We start from the raw sequence: 8,140 nt of genomic DNA, 5'->3' as shown, positions 1-8,140 counted from the left end.
TTTGTAGACCAGGCTGGCCTCGAACTCAGAAATCCGCCTGCCTCTGCCTCCCGAGTGCTGGGATTAAAGGCGTGCGCCACCACGCCCGGCTAAGACTAATTTTCTTATGAGAAGAAAAGCTAAAGTCCTAAATACAGTATTCTAAGTAAATCTAACAGGTTTTAAGGCTATAGTCTAGGGCTGGCAAGATGACTCAGCAGTTAAGGCACTTGCTGCCAGGCCAGATGACTACAGCTCAGTCCCCAGAATTAAGGTGCTATAAGGAGAGAACCAACTCCTGAAAGTTGTCTCACACACACACACACACACACACTCACACACATGCAAATTAATACATATAGTAGAATAGCCCCTCTACACTCATGGTTTCACTTTCCAGAACAGTGACTCATGGTCAATTGTGGAAAATATTAAATGGAAATTCCAGAAGCAAGTATAAATTCTAAATTACAGGTCATTTTGATGAGCTTAATGTGACATAATTCTGGTGTTGCCCAAAATATGACTCTGTCTAGTGTATCCATGCTGTGTAATGAGCTGCCCACTTTTACTTAAAAGCCTTCCCAGTCTGACTGACCACCACAACATTATAATGCTTGTTCACCTAACACTTTCATTATCAATGGTCCCTAAGAGCAAGAATCCCAGTGCTGTTATCTTACACATGACAACAAGCTGCCATACTATTCTCTTTAAGAGAAAAGGCAAAAGGGCAAGAACATATTTTGAAAGAGACCATATTCATATAACCCCATTAGCACACATGGTTGTCTTACTGTCATTTATTGTTCATCCTTGTCCCTATTTTATAAGTTAAACTTTAACGATAGGTATTTGTGAAAATGCCCAGCATGTACTGCATCAGTACTGTCCACAGCTTCAGGCAACCCCTGGGGGACTGTGTACCACAACACTCCAGTGTGGTGCTAGTAGGCATTAGCGTCCCTCTGAGCTGGTGGAGGGCAAGCCCTGCCTCTCTGGTTCCTTGTTCTTGTCATGGGCTCATTGATTCTCACATGGAGTGTTTTTCTTCCATAGTTATGTTTAGTTTTGTCTTTGTCGTATTGGAGTCAATGTGAGATCCAACACTGGCCAGGCAAGTACTCTCCCACTGAGCTATGCAGCACACCCCTTCACAAGTTTGTCTCTCACAAGAAAGCCAGTCATACTAGATTAGACCCCGTCCTAATGGCCTCACCTTAACTTGATATTATCTAAGAAAACTCCAAATGAAGTGACAAGTCACAATGGCAGGTCCAGAGGAAGGAATTGCAGCTTCCTCATATCTTCTGAAAAGAAACAGCTCAATCATAATTATCTTGATAAACAGGGCCCATCTCAGGAAAGCAAGTGGAGCTACTCACAGGTTTACCACTGAAGATCACCGCAGTGATAGGCTAAATGGGAAAACCATGTTTGCCACATCTAAGACAGAGAGAGGATATGGTATCATTTAGTCCACAGTGTTTTGAGGGCCAGCAAGATGACTGAGAAGGTAGAAGCAATTGTTACTAAGGCAGGTCACCTGAGGTTTGTTTCCAGGACCTTCTAGGTAGAAGGAGAGAATCAACTCCTGCAAGTTGCCCTCTGACCTCCGCACAGGCACCATGGCATGAACACACACACTAAATAAATCTAATTTCAATAATTAAAAACAATGTTTTAGTGCTGGACAAAGTGGTGCATGTCTTAATCCCAGTACAGAAGCAGAAGATTGTAGGTTCAAGGCCAACCTGAGCTACATAGCAAGATCCTATCTCAGGCAGCCATCCTTGGTCTACTCCAACTTGGCAAAAATGCCAAACCCTCCAGAGACTGAGCACTGTGAGGAGTCCTTGATGGCTGTTTTCCAGGAGTATAGTGGGAAGGATGGGAGCAACAGGAAAACTCCCAAGACTGAGTTGTACACCTTCAGAATTCAGAGCTGACAGCCTTCACAAGGGAACAGAAGGATCCTGGTGTTCTTCACCACATGATGAAGAAGCTGAACTCCCACAGTGATAAGCAGCTAGAATGACCTTCCAGGAATGTCTTAATCTTGCTGGCCACTTAGCTGTGCCTTGCCATGACTTCTGCTTCAAATGTCCCTTTCCCTTCTGACCACCTGGTCATCACATCCTCCTGAGCCCGAATCAACACTCAGCCAACCATGCCCTCTGTGCCATGCAGCAGCCTTCTGGTGATAAAAATGAAGTGTCTTCTTTTTTTAATTCTAAAAGAAAGGTAGACAAAGAACTAACCTTGCCTGCCTGTCTCCTGAGTGCTGGGATTAAAGGCATGCACAACCATGCTCAGCTTTAGAACGTCTTACCCGAGGCTATCCAGTCATCTCTATACACAGGTGCACCCGACCTGCACACATACACATAAAAATGTTATTTTAGAAGTGAAATATAAAAAAGAAATAAAAACAAAGACTAAAAAGTGGACATGCTTATAATCTCATGACTCTAGAGGCTGAGGAAGGAAGATCTCACTTTAAAAGCCCATCGGACAAATCTAACAATAGCTTGTCTCTAAACAAACTACTAAGCATGGTGATGCACACCTTTAATTCCAACATTCAGGAGGTGGATCTGTGTGAGTTTGAGGACATCCTCATTACAGAATGAGACCCTGTCTCAAAACACAAACTCGGAGAGAGCTGTCTCAGCAGCACTGGCAGTTCTTGCAGAGAGCCCAAGTTGAGTTCCCAGCACCCACATGGTGGCTCACAACCTTCCTTAACAGTTGCAGGGAATCTGAGCATTCATAGAGTTGGGGTTCTGCATGGAGCGAGAATTCTCAAAGGGCACCAAGCATACATGTTCTATACACACATGTTCTATACACACGTACAAACAAGCAGAACATTCATACACATAAAATGAAAACAAATGAAATCATTTATTTTAAAGTTGTAAGCCAATAAATCCTCCTTGAATCACATCATAAAATGCTTTCATTTAACACTTCTGTGTTGCTAAAGACTATGCTCAGCGCCCTTCTTATCTGGGACCCTGTGCCCCTCATGGAGCCTGTTTGAGGGGTTCTGTGATGAGCCCCACATACACAGGCACAGCATAAAGTTAGCTTTGCCTTTGTGAGCCACAGTCCTAAGGCTACAATCTGCCTCTTGGCTCTGCTTAGCCATGGGAACAATGAGTTTGCTGATCTCTGCCAGAGGCTCAGGAGGGCATTGTTCCCACTCACTGTGCCAAGACACAAGGGTCAGCAGAAACCAAGTCTGGACATCAGCAAAGAGGAAGGTTGGCAAGTGTGGGCTGTTACCACTGTTCTCTCCTGAGAATTCTCACTCTAAGCGGAACCCCAGCTCTATTATTGACAACTCTCAGATCACCAGCTTGGGGTGGATGTGACAGCTGTTTCTGTTTGTCTGTAGAAGAGGCAGCTGAAGTCTAGAGAGCAGTCTGTACTGTAGTTAGCTGTCAGGAAGTGAAGCTGATGGCCCCATGTCGAGAAGCAGAGCCCTCATAGACCATGTCGAGATGCTAGAAAACCTAGGGCCCTGCTCTTAGAAATACCCATAACTGGGGTTCTGACCTTTATTGTTTTGTTTTCTCAGAGTCTCATGTAGCCCACACTGAAATAGGTAGCTGGGAATGGCCTCGAAGTCCTGACCTTTCTGCCTCTGCCTCCAATGTGCTGGGACTACAGGGTAGCATCACTACTCCTGAATTGGTTCTGTTTTTTTGTTTGTTTGTTTGTTTGTTTGTTGTTGTTTTTTAAAGACAGGGTTTCTCTGTATAGCTCTGGTTGTCCTGGAACTCACTTTGTAGACCAGGCTCGAACTCAGAAATCCACCTGCCTCTGCCTGGAGAGTGCTGAGATTAAAGGTGTGCGCAACCACACCCGGCTCGGTTCTGTCTTTTTTTTTTTTTTTTTAAGATTTATTGATTTATTATGTGCAAGTACACACTCCAGAAGAGGGAGTCAGATCTCATTATGGATGGTTGTGAGCCACCATGTGGTTGCTGGGATTTGAACTCAGGACCTTTGGAAGAGCAGTTGGGTGCTCTTACCTGCTGAGCCACCTCAACAGCCCCAGTTCTGTCTTTTTTAAAGGATCTCCACACACACATTTTATCATCCATGCTGCAGGAATACAACTATTTGCTGGCTTTACATCTTTCCTCAACAATCTAACACAGGGTTCAAATCCAAGCTCAGACAAATCTAGTTATGTGGAAAAAGACAGTATCTCCAGGGGGTCTTGAACTTCTAATCCCTCCTGCCTCCCTTTCTCCCAAGTGCTGAGATTATAGCAAATAATAGTCTGACTTTATGAAGTACTCAGGATGGAGAAGGATCCCGGGACTTCCTTCCACATGCTAGGCAAGCCTTCTACCCACTGTGTAGAAGTTCTTTTAAATCAGTTCTTTTAAATTAGCCATCCATCAAAAGTGCACACAGAGAGGGCAGGGAGACTAAAGGGGTGAGCCTTGTTTGAGAAGCCCACACTCACATTCCTTGCTGGATGTCTTACTTTCTTCCTAAGCGCTTTTCTTTCTCTTAACCAGAGGGCTTAAATTCTTTTTTTAAAAAAGATTTTTATTTATTATTATTATATGTAAGTGCACTGCAGCTGTCTTTAGACACACAAGAAGAGGACATCAGATCTCATTATGGATGGTTGTGAGCCACCATGTGGTTGCTGGGATTTGAACTCAGGACCTTTGGAAGAGCAGTCAGTGCTCTTAACCACTGAGCCATCTATCTCACCAGCCTTTAAATTCTATATTAAAACGTCTTAATAAACTCCAGGAGCTGGTGAGTTGCTTCATCATATAAAGGTTCTGTCCTCAACACAAATACCTGAGCTTGGTTCTTGGTAGAAAGAGAAAGTTTCTTTCTAGCCACAGGAGCACTATGGACATGCACACCTATACAGGTACATACATACTCAAACAAAAGAAATAAAAATCTAAATTAAAAATGTTTAGACCCTGTGACTGGCCCAGTCTGTAGCTCTTGTCCTTAATCAGAGACTCAGATGAAGACTGTTACAAACATTCCTACCTGGTCAAAATGTAGAGTAAGGAACTATGGGGTGCCTAAATCCAACTGATAGGTCTGCAATGCAAGCCCTACACCGAAGGCTCAGGGAAAATCACCAAAGGGGGAGAACAAGGATTGTAAGAGCCAGAAGCCTAGACCATTTGTTGCTAGATGGAGCCACCTAAGCATTATGGGGAAAACACACCCATAAAATCTCAACAGTGTGGTTGCCTGAACAAGACCGGCATAATGACACCACCAGTTGAGGTGCTGAGATGGACAGAAGAAATTCTATACCATCTCATGCCTTTCTGATGATCAATGGCTGCTGACATGTTCACAGAAGCAAAGCTAAAGGAACTGTCTCCTGAGTGCTGGGATTAATGGCGGGTGTGTATCATCATCTCCCAGGAAGACAGTGAGTTTGGGATGGAGAAAATGAGAGTTTGGAAGGAACAGAGGGAGCAAGAATAGTATAGATGTAGAAAGCTCTCAAAAAGGAAAAGAAATAAGCCGGGCATGGTGGTGCATGCCTTTAATCCCAACACTTGGGAGGCAGAGGCAGGCGGATTTCTGAGTTTGAGGCCAGCCTGATCTACAAAGTGAGTTCCAGGACAGCCAGGGCTACACAGAGAAACCCTGTCTTGGAAAAAAAAAAAAGAAAAGAAAAGAAATAAAACTTAACAAAAAAATTAAGCCCCCCAAGCTAATTAAAAATGATGGAAATAATAATAAATAAAAATAACAACTAACCTCCATTATGTTTAAAAAAAAAAAGGAAAAATTAGAGGAGCCCAATCAAAAAATTTCTCAGGCAAGGAAGGTTTGAAAGGAATGTCAAGGTGTTGGGAGCCCAGTTGGAGTGGTAAAGTTATCCAGGGTGTGAATCCTGTCAGTGATTGAACACTGCGGGTCAGTAGATTCCATATGAAGCTTTGCTGGAGCCCCTCCAGACATTTTTCTAGAAACTTCCTTGCCCAACACATGCAATGATGTGTCTTATCGGTCCTGATGCCAGGAGGCAGGATGGCACAATAGCTGTGGACAATGAAGGAACAATGGCCACGGCTGCAGGGCAGTCCATTAGGGAGAGCATGGGCCTCTCCAGTTCATTCTGGCCAGCCAGGAGTCCTGACGTAGGGCCCAGCTCCACAGACAAACGGGATTGTTGTTTATTTCTGTTGTTGTTGCTGCTGTGCTTATGTTGTTATGACAGGCTCTCTGTGTTGCCCTGACTGTCCTAGAACTCACTATGTAGACCAGGCTGGCCTCAAATTTTCTGTGTCTGAAGGTGGTCTTGAACTTTTGGTTCTCCTGAGGTCACCGGTGAGAGGGAAAGACAGTGCAGGGGTTCCTCCATCTTGTCTTCTTCCTGAGGGCATGCAGTAAGAAGGCTTAACTAGAACTGGATCTCCTTGATGGAGCCCATGGAAATCTACCCCACTCCATTCTAGGAGCCAGCTGTCAAGATGCCCCAGCTAACTCATCTCAGTTTCAGTTAAACTGCCTGCTTGTACAGAACTTCCATGTAGCTGCTGACAGAGGTGACAGGATTTGGACTTTGCCTTCCAAAACCCTGTGTCTAGACATTTGGGACCACACATAGGTCCCCAAATACTTGAATGTGCTCCTAATCAGCTGGACTGAAGATTTTCACTTGTCTATAAACTGGGTCTGAGTGTTCATCTCTAGTGGGTCACCTGTAACGTACCTCCTGAGTTCTGGAATTAGAGGGCTGATCTTCCACATCTCCTTTATGTGATGATGGGGATCAAATGCAGGCCCTTCTGTGTGATAGGCAAGACCCCAACTTCCACCCCATAGAGGTCTTTGTATCCATCTCTAACCCCTCAAGAGTGACAGATGGCATAGTGAAGACAAGCACCCCAAGCTTTTTAAAGAACAGAAACCTCGGAGTAACAGCTATGCAAATATTGACCCAATATCAGAAGTGACCATGCTCCAAACCTATGTTTAATTAGAAATTAGATTATAGAAGCAGTACATTTATTACGAACAAACAAAATGTACCAATGACTACCGTTTGTCTAGTCAGTTAATTGGAAATCAGCCGGGTCTTTCTGCCCGGACAATTATCATCAGCTCCTAATCTTCCTGCTGGAAATGAAGGCTATCATGCCTAGCCTCAATACCGTGCTGTTATTAGCTCAGTAACAGTAGCAGTATTTAGTAACAGCCTTGAGGATTAGCGGCCACCAACTGGGCTAATCTGACAACACAATTTCAACCTCAAAGAAACAGAATGTAATTATATTTGTAGGGGGTAAGTAAAAAATAAAAATGTGTTTCTAAGCACTAAACTAATACACCACCTCTCTAACAACATGGGAATGGTTGGTGAAGCCGTGTTCTTGCTCCAGGAAGTGTTAGACAGTGTGGACAGAAAAGCTCTGAAATGTGGGCCGGGGTGTGGCTCAGATGGTAAAGGGCCTGCCTTGTGACCCTGGTGTCCATTTCTAGTACCACATTGAAGAGATCTGGTGGTGCGGGCCTGCAATCGCAATATTTGGGAGGTAAAGACAGGAAGATAAGAAGCATAGTGAGCTTTCTCACTCCTAGTTTACAGGAGACCCTATCTAAAAAAAACGTGGAGGAACCCTGGAGAGATGGTTTACAATCAACAATGCTAGAGGACCTAAATTCAACCCCAGGGCCCTCACAGTAAGGGAGGCAAACACCTATAAGTTGTCATCCTACCTCCACATACATGCAGTAGCTAGCACACATGTGTGTGGTACACCAACATACAATAACTGAATGTCTTTTTCTTCTTGTTTTTGTTTTTTGAGATGTGGTTTCTCTGCATAGCCCTGGCTATCTTAGAACTAGCTCTGTAGACCAGGCTTGCCTGGAACTTAAAGATATGCCTGCCTCTGCCTCCCAAGTACTTCCCAAGTATGTACCACTATGCCTGGCTGAATAGCATTTAAAAAAAAAAAAGATTTTTAGGGCAAGCATGGTGGCACACACTTTTTTTTTTGTTTGGTTGTTTGTTGTTGTTGTTGTTGTTGTTGTTGTTGTTGTTGTTTTGCTCTTTTTGTTTGTTTGTTTGTTTTTTGTTTTTTTGTTTTTTTTGAGACAGGGTTTCTCTGTGTAACCCTTGGCTGTCCTGGAACTCACT

General features: G+C 43.8%; 1 pseudogene; it reads left to right on the top strand.

Annotated features, from left to right (window-relative positions):
* The first annotated feature begins 1,796 nt into the window (after positions 1-1,796).
* LOC110312000 overlaps positions 1,797-8,140 on the top strand; it is a 10,148-nt pseudogene continuing 3,804 nt past the window's right edge.

The sequence above is a fragment of the Mus caroli genome, chromosome 16 (genome assembly GCF_900094665.2).
Source record: "Mus caroli chromosome 16, CAROLI_EIJ_v1.1, whole genome shotgun sequence".
NCBI classification, from domain to species: Eukaryota; Metazoa; Chordata; class Mammalia; order Rodentia; family Muridae; genus Mus; species Mus caroli.
This window is presented reverse-complemented; position numbering and strand designations above follow the sequence as displayed.